The sequence below is a fragment of the Rhinatrema bivittatum genome, chromosome 9, assembly GCF_901001135.1.
Source record: "Rhinatrema bivittatum chromosome 9, aRhiBiv1.1, whole genome shotgun sequence".
In the NCBI taxonomy this organism is placed as follows: domain Eukaryota; kingdom Metazoa; phylum Chordata; class Amphibia; order Gymnophiona; family Rhinatrematidae; genus Rhinatrema; species Rhinatrema bivittatum.
In genome coordinates, this window is record NC_042623.1 from 166968558 (window position 1) to 166985079 (window position 16522).

The following is a 16522-nucleotide window of genomic DNA, read 5'->3' on the forward strand; positions in this document are numbered from 1 at the left end:
ACCTGCTCTCCAGGTGATGTATTGTCCTCTCGCACTGAGGACAAATCTCCCAGGGCTACTGCCCAGGAGGGAAGATTTAGGCCGGCCATCATAGTTGGTGATTCGATTATTAGAAATGTAGATAGCAGGGTGGCTGGTGGATGTGAAGACCGCCTGGTAACTTGCCTGCCTGGTGCAAAGGTGGCAGACCTCACGCGTCACCTGGATAGGATTATAGATAGTGCTGGGGAGGAGCCGGTTGTTGTGGTACATGTGGGCACCAATGACATAGGAAAATGTGGGAGAGAGGTTCTGGAAGCCAAATTTAGGATTTTAGGTAGGAAGCTGAAATCCAGAACCTCCAGGGTGGCATTCTCTGAAATGCTTCCTGTTCTATGTGCAGGTCTCCAGAGGCAGGCAGAGCTCCAGAGTTTCAATGCGTAGATGAGACGATGGTGCAGGGAAGAGGGATTCAGCTTTGTAAAGAACTGGGGAAACATTTGGGGAAAGGGGAGACTTTTCCGAAAGGATGGGCTCCACCTTAACCAGAGTGGAACCAAGCTGCTGGCACTAACTTTCAAAAAGGAGATAGAGCAGCTTTTAAACTAGAACAAGGAGGAAAGCCGACAGTAACTCAGCACTGCATGGTTCGGAGAAATGTATCCTTGAAGAATACTAATGAAACAGGAGAGTTAGGGCATCCCAACAGAGAGGTTCCATTAAATGCAAACATAATTCATTTGCCTATATGTAAAAAATCACCAAAGCTAATGATTTCCGAATTATCCCAAACAACTGAAAAGCAGGTTGTTAAAACAAGCAAAAACCACACTTTGAAATGTCTGTATGCCAATGCCAGAAGTCTAAGAAGTAAGATGGGAGAGTTAGAGTGTACAGCAGCAAATGATGAGATTGACATAACTGGCAACACAGAGACTTGGTGGAAGGAGGATAACCATTGGGACAGTGCTATATCAGGGTACAAATTATATCGAAATGATAGGGAGGATCAACTTGGTAGGGGTGTGGCACTTTATGTCCAGGAGGGTATAGAGTCCAACAGGATAAAGATCATACAAGAGACTAAATGCTCAGTAGAATCTATATGGGTAGAAATCACATGTGTGTTGGATAAGAGTATAGTGATAGAAGTATACTACCATCAACCTGGACAAAATGGTTAGACAGATGATGAAATGCTAAGAGAAATCAGGGAAGCAAACCAATTTGGCTGTGCAATAATAATGGGAGATTTCAATTACCCCAATATTGACTGGGTAAATGTAACATCAGGACTTGCTAGAGACATAAAGTTCCTGGATGTAATAAATGATTGCTTCATGGAGCAATTGGTTCAGGAACCAACAAGAGAGGGAGCTATTTTAGATTTAATTCTTAGTGGAGCGCAAGATTTGGTGAGAGAAGTAACTGTGGTGGGGCCACTTGGCAACAATGATCATAATATGATCAAATTTAAACTAATAACTAGAAGGGGGACAATAAGTAAATCTGCAGCTCTAACACTAAATTTTAAAAAAGGAAACTTTGATAAAATGATGAAAATAGTTAGAAAAAAACTGAAAGGTGCAGCTGCAAAGGTTAAAAGTGTTCAACAGGCATGGACATTGTTTAAAAATATAATCCTAGAGGCGCAGTTCATATGTATTCCGCACATTAAGAAAGGTGGAAGGAAGGCAAAACGATTACCGTCATGGTTAAAAGGTGAGGTGAAAGAGGCTATTTTAGCCAAAAAAACATCCTTCAAAAATTGGAAGAAGGATCCATCTGAAGAAAATAGGATAAAACATAAGCATTGTCAAGCTAAATGTAAAACATTGATAAGACAGGCGAAGAGAGAATTTGAAATGAAATTGGCCATAGAGGCAAAAACTCATAATAAAAACTTTTTTAAATATATCCAAAGCAAGAAACCTGTGAGGGAGTCGGTTGGACCATTAGATGACAGAGGGGTTAAAGGGGCTCTTAGGGAAGATAAGGCCATTGCAGAAAGACTAAATGAATTCTTTGCCTCCATGTTTACTAATGAGGATGTTGGGGAGATACCAGTTCCGAAGATGGTTTTCAGAGGAAATGAGTCAGACGAACTGAATGAAATCACTGTGAACCTGGAAGATGTAGTAGGCCAGATTGACAAACTAAAGAGTAGCAAATCCCCTGGACCAGATGGTATGCATCCTAGGGTTCTGAAGGAACTCAAAAATGAAATTTCTGATCTATTAGTTAAAATTTGTAACCTATCATTAAAATCATCCATTGTACCTGAAGACTGGAGGGTGACCAATGTAACCCCAATATTTAAAAAAGGCTTCAGGGGCGATCCGGGTAACTATAGAACAGTGAGCCTGACTTCAGTGCCGGGAAAAATAGTGGAAACTATTCTCAAGATCAAAATCGTAGAGCATATAGAAAGACATGATTTAATGGAACTTAGTCAACATGGATTTACCCAAGGGAAGTCTTGCCTAACAAATCTGCCTCATTTTTTGAAGGGGTTAATAAACATGTGGATAAAGGTGAACCAGTAGATGTAGTGTATTTGGATTTTCAGAAGGCGCTTGACAAAGTCCCTCATGAGAGGCTTCTACGAAAACTAAAATGTCATGGGATAGGAGGCGATGTCCTTTCGTGGATTACAAGCTGGTTAAAAGACAGGAAACAGAGAGTAGGATTAAAAGGTCAATTTTCTCAGTGGAAAAGGGTAAACAGTGGAGTGCCTCAGGGATCTGTACTTGGACCAGTGCTTTTCAATATATATATATAAATGATCTGGAAAGGAATACGACGAGTGAGGTTATCAAATTTGCGGATGATACAAAATTATTCAGAGTAGTTAAATCACAAGCAGACTGTGATACATTACAGGAGGACCTTGCAAGACTTGAAGATTGGGCATCCAAATGGCAGATGAAATTTAATGTGGACAAGTGCAAGGTGTTGCATATAGGGAAAAATAACCATTGCTGTAGTTACACGATGTTAGGTTCCATATTAGGAGCTACCACCCAGGAAAAAGATCTAGGCATCATAGTGGATAATACTTTAAAATCGTCGGCGCAGTGTGCTGCAGCAGTCAAAAAAGCAAATAGAATGTTAGGAATTATTAGGAAGGGAATGGTTAATAGAACGGAAAATGTCATAATGCCTCTATATCGTTCCATGGTGAGACCACACCTTGAATACTGTGTACAATTCTGGTCGCCGCATCTCATAAAAGATATAGTTGCGATGGAGAAGGTACAGAGAAGGGCAACCAAAATGATAAAGGGGATGGAACAGCTTCCCTATGAGGAAAGGCTGAAGAGGTTAGGGCTGTTCAGCTTGGAGAAGAAACGGCTGAGGGGGGATATGATAGAGGTCTTTAAGATCATGAGAGGTCTTGAATGAGTAGATGTGACTCGGTTATTTTCACTTTCGAATAATAGAAGGACTAGGGGGCATTCCATGAAGTTAGCAAGTAGCACATTTAAGACTAATCGGAGAAAATTCTTTTTCACTCAACGTACAATAAAGCTCTGGAATTTGTTGCCAGAGGATGTGGTTAATGCAGTTAGTGTAGCTGGGTTCAAAAAAGGTTTGGATAAGTTCTTGGAGGAGAAGTCCATTAATGGCTATTAATCAATTTTACTTAGGGAATAGCCACTGCTATTAATTGCATCAGCCACTAACCAACCTCTTTCCCTCTTAAACAATTCACCAACTCAAACGTGTAAGGGAAACCTTGTGTGGTGATAATTTTGTCCGGAGGTAATTGATAAGGATAACCGATTTTGCAGTTATCCTGTCTTTTGCCTCCGTCTATTATTCTTTTATTAAAGTCAAAAGATATTTTTTATTTTGTATTTTGTATTTTGTAAAAAAAAAAAAAAAAAAAAAAAGGACAAGCAGCTCCGTACCCATGAGACATCAATAAAGGCGACGACCTTGATAAGTATGACATAAGACTAACAGTGGGTCGGAAAAGCAGCAGGGGAGAAGGGATTTTAAGAAAAATAATACAAAATAAAAAATATCTTTTGACTTTAATAAAAGAATAATAGACGGAGGCAAAAGACAGGATAACTGCAAAATCGGTTATCCTTATCAATTACCTCCGGACAAAATTATCACCACACAAGGTTTCCCTTACACGTTTGAGTTGGTGAATTAATTGCATCAGCAGCATGGGATCTTCTTAGTGTTTGGGTAATTGCCAGGTTCATGTGGCCTGGTTTTGGCCTCTTATGGAAACAGGATGCTGGGCTTGATGGACCCTTGGTTTGACCCAGCATGGCAATTTCTTATGTTCTTATGTTCTTATAAAAATGCCCACTATTAGTAATTTGAGGAACACTGTGCATGGCAATAATAATCTAATCCAACTGAATAATCTAATAACACCCACCATTAGTATCTCAAGGAACACCGTGCATGGCCATAAGAAAGGCACCTGCCATTAGGAAACAGAGGAACACACTGCATGGCCATAAAAAAGGTGCCTAGCTTTAATAACTTGAGAAACAAAGAGCATGGGTTATGATTATAATAAAGGTGCCAACTTTTTGTGACTCAAACAGCACGGTGCATGATCATAATAAAGGCACCCACCATTAATAACCTGAAGAACACAGAGCATGGCCATAATAAAGATGCCCACCTTTAGTAACCAAAGGAACAAGGTTGTAACAGAGTGACCCTGTTTTCCCCCTTTTTGTATGTGCTGGACCAGACTAGATGCCTAGTCCACCTTAAGCCCCACAGAGGGAGAGAGCTTTATGAGCAGGTCCCAGCTGGGGCTGGGATAAGGGGGCAAACCCAGCTGTGTAAGGAGGCAGGCAGCTCCTGTAAAGCGCTTTGTCCAAAGCAGAAGGAAGTGCATGCATACTAACCAGAAGCAAGGCAGTCTACAACCCCTGTGTGTGTAAGCGACTACTTCTAAGGTAGGCAATCCATTGTGAAAGTATTGTATTTGTTTAATAAAGTTTTAGCTGCACCAGAAAGGCTGGAAATAGTGTGTCTCCAGCCAGGGAAACACCGCTCAGTCTCCCACAAAAGTGCATGGTTTATGGTTATAATAAAGGTGCCTGCCATCAGTACCCAAGGAACACAGTGTATTGGCATTACAAAGGTATCTACCATTAGTAAGGTAAGGTAAAGGAAACATTTATTTTCATATACTCATTTTCCATTAAATCAGAACAATGTACAATAAAATTTTAAATTAAGACACATTTTAAAGGTCAAATAAGGCCTTGCTTATGCAAAGGTTAAGAGTTTACAACAGGTGTGGACATTGTTTAAAAATACGGTAATCCCGATTGAATCAAATGGGAAACCATGATGGCCGCCGACCACTGAGGACGTGAAAGCAGCAGCTCCTGGTCTGTCGAAATTTTGGCTTGGCTTTTCTGTCTAATTTCTTTGGACTTTCATTTACTTGAACCATGCCGCACACAAAAAGAAAAGCTAAAGTGAGAGAAGGATTACCTAGCACTGAAGACAACCGACAGCCAAGTATAGTTGCTGCTTTTGCTAAGACGCCATCGATTAACCCCGAGGGTGGAGTCGCTGGAGCCGGTATAGAGCAATTGCCTGGCTCCCTGACTTTTGAAACAACTTTGAGCCCGGGGGCTCCAACAACGCCCGAACCTCCTGCGCGTGGTGAGTTCCTTTCTTTTCAAGATCTGCATACCCCTGACTTACAGAGAAGAGCAAAAGAGAGCTTTGCTTCTTCGGAGAGCCCGATAGCCCCGAGCTCCAGTAAGCAGGGAGAGGGAACCGCTCGCTGCACAGAACAACGAGAAGAAGGCGCAGTAGCAGAGGTAGGAACTGAGAATGGATCGTTATCACTTACTTGCTCTACTCCCATAATAGCTCCTTCCCTGGGTGAAATCAGGAATATACTGTTTTCAATGCAGAAGTCCATAAACGCACTAACTATGTCAGTACAAGAAGCAATATTGAAATCTCAGAAAATGGAGGAGCAGAATGAAAAATTAATAAAACGTATAACCCTGATGGAGGGTAGAGTTGATAATATGGCTAAAATACAAGCGAATTTGATAACATCAGAAAAAATGCAAGAAAATAAAATGGAACTGCTTGAAAATCAGATAAAAAGAGCTAACCTGAGAATACTAAATTTCCCGAAGACCAGGATGATGACGGCAAAAGATTTATTCTCAAGTTATTTGATGAACATTTTGAAATATTCCCAAGATAATTTACCATTATTATCGAGGATTTACTACTTGCCACAGCGTAATCCGAAGGACAAGGGGAATGATCAAGAAGAGAATCAACCAGATGAGGATGTGAATGCGGATTTAAACCTTACCGAATTTTTAGAGAAATCTTTTGAATCTGAAATAAAAACTAGAGCAACAGTATTGATTCAATTTGCAAGTGTAGTTGACAGAGATAAAGTACTAAGATCATATTTTAGATTTCAGAAATTGAAATTTTATGGATATACAATACAGATATTTCCAGACATTGCAAAGAGTTCCCAGATAAAAAGAAAAAAGTTTCTTGCAATGAGGGGGGAGGCTATAGAGCGTGGAGCAAAATATTTTCTACGTTTTCCATGTAGGTGTATATTAAATTTCAGAGAAGCAAAGTATGTTTTCATTGAACCCGAACAATTGCGGGTATTCTTGGATTCTCATTCTCAATCCTAGAGAAACTCTGAATAGTAGTTGGGGGAAAAAAAATGGGTATGGTGTCACTCTCTGTTTGGTTTAGGCAATTTAATGGATATAAATATTTCTTAGGAGTATTGCTCTAGTTTCCTCTTGGTCTCCCCATAGATTTCTTTGGGGATTTATTCAATATGATTACAGATATAGGGTATTTCGCTTTACTTTTTGAACGCTGACATAAATGCTTGAAATTTCTTTTTTATGGTGTATCTGTATCTGTAAGATTCATATTGTAATTATGTTTTCTTGTAATAATGAAAAAATTCAATAAAATATAAAATATACAAAAATACGGTAATCCCTAAGTCGGGGTACATGAAATGAATGGGGGGAATTCTCTATTGTTTAAGGGTCATCCCTTTCATCTTTTCTGTGGGCTTCACTAAGTTGGTCTTGTAGATGGTGAGGTCAGTCTGATGGGGTCAGCATGCTTTAGTCACCACTCTCCGTTGCTTGTTACAGTATGGGAAGTCCCCTCACTCCCTTCCATGATCTCCGACTCCATCCATAAAACTAGGCTGGCTCAATCATGGACAGTGACACATCGTATCAATTCCAACTCTTTTTTTCTGGTATATCCAGCCAGCCAAATTATTTATATGGATGAGCCAAGTGTTTCACCAAATACTGAGCAATTTCAGAAAATCATGGGCTTCCATACATTGTGATTAGTACAATCACTGCTTGACCTCGGGGGCCATCACATTTTCCTCTTCACTGCCTTTTCTCTGGTTTCTTCAACAAACCCATACACCAAATCTCTCATCCCATGGGCACACAAATACATAAGCACCATAATTCCATGACAGCAAAGTCCGTTCACCTTCAGGGTTGGATTGGATGTTAAGAAGTATCGGAGTGGCAAGGAGTGGGGTCTTTTCTTCTAAGTGAAATACCATACATCTAAGGAAAAGAAGTGCAGGAGTGGGGTGTTTATCCAATGCCCCTGTACTTTGATTTATGTGGGGGGAACCTCCCTTCATAGCCACACGCGGATTTATGAACATTGCTCTTGTCTACGGCTACAGAGAGAGAATGTACCACTTGTTAAACATTGGCAAGAGGCTTGACACACGATTAATGGCTTACATTTCTTCATTATTGAAGTATGTCATCCCTCCCCCCGTGGCGGTGACTTTCCCCACCGTTTGATACAGCATGAACAAAGGTGGATTCATGTTTTAGATATCGTTTCCCCTGTGGCCTTAATCTGAATATTGACTGGTCAGTCATTTTCTGACACAGAGCATAAGACGACTGAATGATCAGTTTTCTCAATGGAGAAAGGTAAATAGTAGAGTGCCCCAGAGACCTGTTCTGGGATTGGTGCTTTTTAACCTATTTATAAATGATGTGGAAAAGGGAACAAGTATTTGCAGATAACCCATAATGATTCCAAGTTATTAAATCACAAATGGATTGTAAGGAACTGCATGGTACCTGGGAGACTGGGCATCCAAATGGCAAATGAAATTTAATATGGACAAGTGATGCACATAGGGAAAAATAATCTAAACTGTAGTTACTTAACGTTATGTTTCATATTAGGAGTCACGATCCAGGAGAGGGATCTAGGTGTCATCGTGGACAATTCGATGAAATCCTTGGCTCGGTGTGTGTGGTGACAGTCAAAAAAGCAAACAGAATGTTAGGAATTATTAGGAGAAGCATGGAGAATAAAATGGAGACTAGCATGATACCTCTGTATCGCTCCAAGGTGCAACTGTGTGCAGTTCTGGCTGCGACATCTAAAAAAAAGATATAGTGGAACTAGAAAAAGTACAGAGAAGAGCGACCAAAATGATAAAGGGGATGGAACAGCTCCCCAGTGAGGAAAGGCTAAAGAGCTTAGGGCTCTTCAGCTTGGAGAAGAAACAGCTGAGAAGAGATGATAGAAGTCTATAAAATCATGAGCACAGTGGAATGATAAATGCAAATCTATAGTTTACACTTAAAAAATAAAAGATTAGGGGACACTCATGAAGTTACTAAGCAGCAAATTTAAAACAAATTGGAAAAATATTTTTTTCATTCATTGCAGAATTAAACTCTGGAATTCATTGCTAGAGGATGTGGTAAAGGTAGTTAGCATAACTGGGTTTAAAAAAAGCTTTGCACAAGTTCTCTGAGGAAAAGTCCATAAACTGTTATTAACCAGGTAGACTCAGGGAAAGTATCTGCTTATCACTGGGTATAAGCAACAGGGAATCTATCTACTATTTGAGTTCCTGCCAGGGTCATTATTACTTCTCTGTACATCACCTTCTTTTAGTGATGTAGGAAAATGTGACTAATCAAATAATAAACATACTTGTGACCTGGAATGGCCATTGTTGGAAACAGGATACTGGGCTTGTTGGGCTCTTGGTCTGACCCAGTATGGCAAGTCTTATGTTCTCCATCCAATAAAACATTCAGATATATAAAAGACAATCACATCAACCTACAATACAAAACATAAAAAGTCAATGAATTGTTACTAGCCACAGCTTCTAAATAAGTTCTAAAAGAAACAGCAAATCCCAAACCTGAAGACCAAATATTCATTCAAGAAATTAATTAAAAATCTAATTGAACAACCAGGCTTTTGCAAGTTTCCTGAATTTTAAATAATTATTTTCAATTCATAACTCCATAGGCAAAGAATTCCAAAATAAAAGTGCCTAGTACTGGAAAGAAGTTTGCTATTCTAACCTAATTTCAGAAGGAGATGGAAGTAGGAAAAACTTGTACCCTGAGTAACACAGTGTAATGTCATAATAAAGATGGCTGCCATTAATAATCCAAGGAACACAGTGCATGGCCATAACAAAGGTACCTCCCACACTCACACACACCATTAGTATCCGAGGAACACAGTGTGCAGCCATAACAAAGGTACCTCCCACACTCACACACACACCATTAGTATCCGAGGAACACAGTGAGAGGCCATAACAAAAGTACCTCCCACACTCACACACACCATTAGTATCCGAGGAACACAGTGAGAGGCCATAACAAAGGTACCTCCCACACTCACACACACCATTAGTATCTGAGGAACACAGTGAGAGGCCATAACAAAGGTACCTCCCACACTCACACACACCATTAGTATCCGAGGAACACAGTGTGCGGCCATAACAAAGGTACCTCCCACACTCACACACACCATTAGTATCCGAGGAACACAGTGAGCGGCCATAACAAAGGAACCTCCCACACTCACACACACCATTAGTATCCGAGGAACACAGTGAGAGGCCATAACAAAGGTACCTCCCACACTCACACACACCATTAGTATCCGAGGAACACAGTGCGCGGCCATAACAAAGGAACCTCCCACACTCGGCCATAACAAAGGTACCTCCCACACTCACACACACCATTAGTATCCGAGGAATACAGTGCGCGGCCATAACAAAGGTACCTCCCACACTCACACACACCATTAGTATCCGAGGAACACAGTGTGCGGCCATAACAAAGGTACCTCCCACACTCACACACACCATTAGTATCCGAGGAACACAGTGTGCGGCCATAACAAAGGTACCTCCCACCCTCACACACACCATTAGTATCCGAGGAACACAGTGTGCGGCCATAACAAAGGTACCTCCCACACTCACACACACCATTAGTATCCGAGGAACACAGTGAGCGGCCATAATAAAGGTACCTCCCACACTCACACACACCATTAGTATCCGAGGAACACAGTGTGCGGCCATAACAAAGGTACCTCCCACACTCACACACACCATTAGTATCCGAGGAACACAGTGCGCGGCCATAACAAAGGTACCTCCCACACTCACACACACCATTAGTATCCAAGGAACACAGTGCATGGCCATAACAAAGGAACCTCCCACACACACACACCATTAGTATCCGAGGAACACAGTGCATGGCCATAACAAAGGAACCTCCCACACACACACACCATTAGTATCCGAGGAACATAGTGCGCGGCCATAACAAAGGAACCTCCCACACGCACACACACCATTAGTATCCAAGGAACACAGTGCATGGCCATAACAAAGGAACCTCCCACACTCACACACACATTAGTATCCGAGGAACACAGTGAGCGGCCATAACAAAGGTACCTCCCACACTCACATACACCATTAGTATCCGAGGAACACAGTGTGCGGCCATAACAAAGGTACCTCCCACACTCACACACACCATTAGTATCCAAGGAACACAGTGCATGTCCATAACAAAGGAACCTCCCACACTCACACACACCATTAGTATCCAAGGAACACAGTGAGCGGCCATAACAAAGGAACCTCCCACACTCACACACACCATTAGTATTCGAGGAACACAGTGTGCGGCCATAACAAAGGTATCTCCCACACTCACACACACCATTAGTATCCAAGGAACACAGTGAGCGGCCATAACAAAGGAACCTCCCACACTCACACACACCATTAGTATTCGAGGAACACAGTGTGCGGCCATACCAAAGGTATCTCCCACACTCACACACACCATTAGTATCCGAGGAACACAGTGTGCGGCCATAACAAAGGAACCTCCCACATTCACACACACCATTAGTATCCGAGGAACACAGCGTGTGGGAGGCACCTTTGTTATGGCTGCCCCAAGAGTTTTCTTCGGGGCCGAAACCTTCCCATTTTAGAAGGTATTCAAAAGTCTTGCCTCTTTTACGAACGTCCAGAACTTCTTCGACTTTGTATTCTAAGTCGTCTTCTGCATTGATGACAGGTAGAGCTTGAGTCTTGGAAGAAAATTCACTGAGTATGATGTTATAGATATCAGCAGCGATGGATGAGCTGCTGGGGACGTCACTGAGATCTTCAGTGGAAGTGGTGAAGTTGGGGAATGTCCAAAGCCCACTTCAAGTTGTAACACAATAGTGGATCTTCTAATTGATGAGGGAACTCCTCAGGTCTTCCACTAGACGTCTGAGAATGAAGTTGCCTCCTGCCCCTGAGTCCACTAGGGCAGGAGTCTGAACCGTGATCGGTCCATAGGTCAAAGAGACTGGGAGAGAGAGCAGAGGAGATGTCACGGTATGGCCTAAGAACAGTCCTCCTGCAGGACTTAGGCCCGTCCATTTCCCGGATGAATGGAGCATGTGGAGACATTATGGCCGAGCTGACCACAGTACATGCAAAGGCCGCGCTTCTTCCGAAATCTTCTCTCTTTGGAGGTCAAGCGACCATGACCAAGTTGCATAGGTTCATCTGTATCAGCAGCAGGGATTACTGGAACCATCCGAGGTGTAGAGACAGCACTGGCCTGTTTCAACCCTGGTAATACCCTAGGCCGGAGTTCCTTCATCTTGTCCTGGAGCCGGTGATCAATCCGAGTAGCCAAGGCTACTAATTCATACAGCGAGTCAGGTGTTTGGCGAGCAGCCAGCTCGTCCTTTAAACGGTTATCCAGGCCTCTGCAAAAGAGAGTCTTGAGACATTTGGGGTCCCAGCGAAGTTCTGCCGGAAGAGTTTTGAACTCTATGGAAAATTTTGCCAATGATCTGTTGCCTTACTTCAAATCCACTAAAGCAGAACCGGCTACAGATGTTCGAGCAGGGTCATCGAAAATGGATTTAAATAAGCCCATAAATCCTTCTATGTCCTGCAAAATGGAGTCCTTGCGTTCCCACAAGGTGGATGCCCAAGACAGGGCCCTGCCATCCAGGTATGAAAGGATGTAGGTAGTCTTGGAGAGAGCTGTAGGAAATAGAGACGGCTGTAAGGCAAAGTGCATGCAGCACTGGTTCAAAAAGCCCCGGGTCTTCTGGATTTCTCCGGAAAAGCGGATTGGAGCCGCCAATGATACAGCAGATTTCAAAGTTACCTCCGGTGACTGACCTTCTTGGTTGGAGGCTGTGCCTTGAACCTTCTGTGTGTGTAACTGATGAAATGCTGCAGTTAGTTTTTCCAAGGCGTCTTGCTGCTCCACAATGCGCTGGGCCAGGCCCGGTATGGCCTGCAAGGCATTAAGTTGTGCCGGATCCATGGAGTTAGCAATCTGCTGGGAGTCAGCAATCTGTTATGAGTTAAGGAGTTAGCAGTCTGCTAGGGAGTTAGTAATCTGTTAGGAGTTAGCAATCTGCTAGGGAGTTAGCAATCTGTTGTTATTTAGGAGAGTTGTGGGTGGATCCTTGGACCAGTGGCAGATGACCACGCCCCGGAGGAAGATCCCGAGAGGGACCACCGGTCAGGCTCCAAGTTGGGAGACAGACACACACTAGTTCTTTTATTAGACAGTATACTGAACCAGCAGAGGTGGCAATAGTGAGCTGGAATGCCCGGCTGGGTTGTGGTCCCTCAGATACTGGAACAGCGATCCCTGGAGGCTGAGCTGTAGAGAAACTGAAATATAGTGAGTAGGGAGGGTATGCAGAGTTCATGTACCGAACCTGATGGTAACACTCACACAATGTCTCCATAGAAGCCCAGGAGCTGGAATGTATAGGCCCTCGAGGAGCGAGTACCTGGTTCCAGGGAAAGCTCTGAGAGAGCAATGGTAACTCACTGATGTAGTTGGCAGTGATGACTTCCAGGCAGAAGAGAATACGGAGCAAGTCTGGGAATGAGGGCCCTCGAGGAGCGAGTACTGGTTCCAGACTATCACCTGAAAAACAAAGAAGAGAGCGAGGCCCCCAAGGAGTGGGTACCCCTGGTAAGTCCGAGGAAGCAGAGTAGCTTAGGTAGAGTAACCCGAACCCTTGCTAACTCAATCTGTTAGCAAATTCTAAGACCTTATATATCCGTCGCGGGTGACGTCATCTCAGAGGGATGCCCCTGAGGTTCGCGCCATCACCGGTACTTCAGTCGGGGCCGTGCCGTGTGCGCACCCCTAGGCTTCCAGGAAACATGGCGAGTTGCAGCGTCTAGCCGGTCTGGGATGCCGGACTTCAGCAGAAGGACGTAGCGGCAGCCAATCTTCCTGCGGGCGAAGAGGGAGGTGCCAAAGAGATAAGGAGGGCAGAGAGAGGGCGTCGGGTACCGACAGACACAACAGGCTTATGTTTATACTGCGCTGGAAAGGGGCATTTTCTGGCCAATTGTCCTGAGAAAGGGGGAAACTTCAGAGCCTAGAACCAATCGGGGAGATGGTTCTAGGTTTTACCGGCTCTGCTCCCCAGCTTATTCTTCCAGTATCATTGATTCAGAACCAGCAAGAATTCTCTACCTTGGCTCTTCTGGATTCCGGGGCAGGAGGGAATTTTATTATGAGTAATCTGGTCGAATTCCTTGGTTTACCTACTTCACTACGAGAGACACCGTTGGTACTTTCTTCTATAACCGGAAATCCACTTCCTGGACGAACCCTTCGGACTACACTTCCAGTGTGCCTCAGGACTGGTATACTACATATGGAAAAGCTCTCCCTTCATGTCATTGACAAGGCCATTCATCCAGTCATTCTAGGGATGCCTTGGCTCCAAAAACATTCCCCCATGATTGATTGGGAGACACTTCAGTTAACCAAATAGAGCTCACAATGTCAACAGCAATGCCTTCTTCCAGTGACACATCTTCTCACCGTCTGTCTTGCTACCACCTCAGGAGATCTCCCTTCACTGTACTCCAGTTATGCTGATCTTTCTCCAAAGAAAATGCAGAAATTCTACCTGAAAATCGGCTGTTTGATTGTGTCATCAATCTGCTTCCTGGGACCATTCCTCCTCGAGGAAGGGTGTATCCGTTATCACTTCCTGAGACCCAGGCTATGGCCCAATACGTCCAGGAGAATTTAGACCAGGGATTCATTCGCTCGTCAAAATCGCCGGCCAGAGCTGGTTTTTTCTTTGTGGCCAAAAAAGATGGTACTTTACGACCCTGCATAGATTATCGAGGCTTGAATGCCATAACCAGGAAAGATCGTTACCTGTTGCCCCTCATTCCGGAATTATTGGACCGGTTACAGGGCACCCAAGTGTTTACGAAACTTGATCTATGAGGGGCATATAACTTAGTCCGCATCAGACCTGGCGACGAATGGAAGACTGCTTTTAATACTCGGGATGGACATTTTGAATATTTAGTAATGCCCTTTGGATTGTGCAACACACCTGCAGTTTTCCAGTCTATGATGAATGAAATTTTTCGGGATCTATTGTACAATAAAGTAGTTGTATATCTGGATGATGTACTGATTTTCTCCCGAGATCTTCAATCTCACTGCTATGATTCCAACAAGTACTGCAATGTCTGCAAGCTCACAAGCTTTATGTTAAGTTGGAAAAATGTATTTTTGAAGCCAAGTCCTTGCCCTTTTTGGGATACATTATTTCCAATACTGGGTTCCAAATGGATCCAGATAAAGTGGCCTGCATTCGGGACTGGCCCCAGTCTTCTGGTCTGCACTCTCTGTAGTGATTCTTGGGTTTGCCAATTTTTACAGGCACTTCATTCCTCATTACTCCCAATTAGTTGCTCCATTGACTGCATTAACTTGAAAAGGAACCAATACCAGGGAGTGGTCTATGGAGGCAGTGGACACTTTTTCCAGGCTAAAGAAGGCCTTTCTTTCTGAATCCTGCCTTCACCATCTGGATCCTGCACATCCTTTTGTTTTAGAAGTAGATGCCTCCTCAACTGCTGTTGGGCCTGTCTACTAAGGGGTTTTCTACCTTTGTTCCTATTTTTCTCGCAAATTCTCTGCTGCTGAAAAGGATATGGTATCGGGAATAAGGAGCTCCTGGCCATAAAACTGGCTTTTGAGGCTTGGCGACAATGGTTGGAGGGAGAACAACATACCATTACAGTCTATACTGACCATAAGAATCTAGAACATCTTCGTCAAGCCCAACGTCTAAATCCCTGTCAAGCGCACTGGTCCTTATTTTTTAACCGTTTTGATTTCCTGGTAAAGTACAGACCAGCCGCCAAAAACATCAGAGCAGACGCCCTCTCTTGCGCCTCTGAGGCCGAAGATTATCCAGACCCACCGGACTTCATTATCGATCCAGCACACATCCTGGTGGCCAATACTCATATAGTTCCCTGGGGAAAACTGTCGTTCCAACCCGGTTATGACAACGTTTGTTGGAATGGGCCCATGATTCTAAAGTGGCTGGACATCCAGGTTGAGCTCGAACCCTCTCGCTCCTCCGAAGATATTATTGGTGGCCATTGATGTACCAGGATGTGAGAACCTATGTGGACTCGTGCCCAACCTGCGCCTGGCAGAAAACTCCGGTAGGACATCCTTGGGGCTTGTTACAGCCTCTACCTGCACCCAAGGAACCCTGGACTCATATTGCTACCAATTTTGTAGTAGTTTTACCTACTTCCAATGGGAATCGGGTGATTTGGGTGGTCATTGACCGTTTTTCTAAAATGGCCCACTTTATCGCCCTCCCAACACTACCCTCCGCTCCTGCCTTCGACCCTGGACTGTCTTGGACTCTTCCATACTATCTGCCTAGCTGCTGCTCCGCTGGCACGACCTCATCACCTGATTACCATCCCTGAGTCAATCTCCCGCCAATGAGTCAATCTCCCGCCAATGAGGAAGATGTTTAAAGGGTAAGCCCTTTAAACATCTTATTGTTGCGGCCCAAGGGTTCACCGATTCATTGAATCGTAACAAGACCTGACCAAGACTAAATTGGAGTCATCAGCAAAGAGAGTTTATTCTTATCTTTTTATTGCCTCCAGATAAGAACATAAGAAATTACCATGCTGGGTCAGTCCAAGGGTCTATCAAGCCCAGCATCCTGTTTCCAACAGAGGTCAAACCAGGCCACAAGAACTTGGCAATTACCCAAACACTAAGAACATCCCATGCTACTGATGCAATTAATAATAGCAGTGGCTATTCCCTAAGTAAACTTGATTAATAGCCGTCAA